Raw genomic sequence first — 2,500 nt, 5'->3', positions numbered from 1 at the left:
CTGGATAAAGAGTATTACGAACACAATATGTATGCAACTCTCTCTCTCTCTCTCTCTCTCTCTCTCTCTCTCTTGATCGAGTATTATGAACACAATATATTTGCAAATCTCTCTCTCTCTCTCTCCCTCTCTCTCTTGATAGAGTATTATGAACACAATATATTTGCAAATCTCTCTCTCTCTCTCTCTCTCTCTCTCTCTCTCTCTCTCTCTCTCAGTTTTAGTAAACATAACTACGAAGACAATAATTTTGCAACTCTCTCTCTCTCTCTCTGTCTCTCTGGATAAAGAGTATTACGAACACAATATGTATGCAACTCTCTCTCTCTCTCTCTCTCTCTCTCTCTCTCTCTCTCTCTCTCTCTCTCTCTCTCTCTCGGTAACTAAATTAATCTTCGTGACTTACTAAATCTCCTCAGATGCGCTATGGAAGTAGAGGAACTTGGGGAAAGGAGGTTATAATCCTCCCACTTCCACCCCCCCCCCCCACCCTCCTAGTGTATGCAATATAGCATAGTAGAAATAGGCTGAAGGCCAAAGTAACCTTGTTTTTTATATGGCGCATCCCATTTTTGTAAGCTATTTCCCAACCAGCCTAATAACCTATACCTCACCCACCTACCATCCTCTCTCTCTCTCTCTCTCTCTCTCTCTCTCTCTCTCTCTCTCTCTCTCTCTCTCTCTCTCTCCACACACACACACACACACTCACACAAAAGATTGGTCACATCAAGGCCGCTATTACGCGTATGAACCACAGTGCAGATAACTTTCAAACATCAAGTGCTTTGTATCCATACACTGAAGTCCCATGAGCAGTTCGTCGAATACTCTGAAACCGATATTGCTATTTAATTCATTTTTGCTTGCAAGCAGCCTGTCTTTTTAAGGACCAAGTTCCTATTCCAGTATTCATCATGCTGGCTTAAACTTGTCCTAATCTAATATGTGAAAAATGATAGACCAAGGACACTACCCTGCGGAACACCAGATATTACAGTCCTATATTCTTTTTGGTACCGATCAATAGCTACTCTTTGCAATGTTAATTAAGAATTTAATTATGATTCTACGAGAAGGCCCACTTACTCCCAACTTTTTGAGTTTGAAAATAAGGATTTCATGATTAACACTTTCAAAGGCAGCACTAATTAATCAAGGCCAATCACACGAACTTACTGACCACAATCCAAGGATTTCTGTACAGCATTGGAGATTGCAAGGAACTCACATGCTCCAAGGCTTTTGAGAAAACCAAATTGCTTACTAGGGAATACATGATCAGCTTCAGCATACATATTTAGACAATTTTCCAGAAGACATTAAAAAACACTAGATGATGTGGGAGTAATGGAAATAGGACGGTAATCTTGGGGCAGAGTTCTTTTGCTTGAGGGTACACTGGGGCACACTATTCTATCTTATTTCTCTTCCTATTGTTATTTTGAATTTTTTTAGTTATATAAAAAAAAATTGTAGTTTATTTCTTTATTTCCTTTCCTCACTGGACTATTTTCCCTATTGGAGTCCTTAGGCTTATAGCATCCTGTTTTTCCAACTAGGGTTGTAGCTTAGCTAATAATGATAATAATATTGATAATAATAATAATAATCAGCTGCACGTGAGCTACCACAAACATTTCAGTAACATTATCAATTCCCCCAACAAGTGCAAAAGGAAGCTTGTTAACTTCTGATAAATAACTGACACCTTAAGAGCTAAGAAATCAAAGGTCTTTATATATATATATATATATATATATATTATATATATATATATATATATATATATATGTATGTATATATATATATATATATATATATATATATATATATATATATATGAAAAATATCGCTTTGGTCTACATCGCCATAAGCATCGAGGTCCATTGAGAACTTTTTAATTTCACGGAACCAAAAAGATAAATTAACTAACAAGAGGAAATGGAAATGAGGAAGATTGAGTTTCTTATAGGTAAATCTTCACATCCACTGCAGGACAAAGACCTCAGACATGTTCTTATTCATGTTTGGGGTTTGGCCAATGTTCATGACCATGCTGGCCACTTTGGGTTGGTGATAGTGGGAGACTTTTGCCTGATCGTTCACCGCAAACCAAACTTAGTATGTGTCTCTGACTAGTGCAGTCTTGCCGATCATGATAATATATAAAACCTATCACCATGTTAAGGTGTTCCCAGTCATAAAGAGTTATATGTATCTATGTATAATTACAGTGTATATATATGTATGCATATATATGTGTGTGTATATATATATATATATATACTGTATATATATATATAAATATATATTTATATATATATATATATCCATCTATCTATCTTTCTATATATATACCTTATATATATAAAAAAAATATATATATATTTATATATATATTTGTATATATACAGTACATATGTATATATAATGTATATATATAGAAAGATAGATAGATGGATATATATATATATTATATATATATATATTATATATA

This window comes from Palaemon carinicauda, chromosome 10 (assembly GCF_036898095.1).
Source record: "Palaemon carinicauda isolate YSFRI2023 chromosome 10, ASM3689809v2, whole genome shotgun sequence".
Lineage (NCBI taxonomy): Eukaryota > Metazoa > Arthropoda > Malacostraca > Decapoda > Palaemonidae > Palaemon > Palaemon carinicauda.
The sequence above is the reverse complement of the archived record's forward strand: the minus strand, read 5'-3'. Positions refer to the sequence as shown.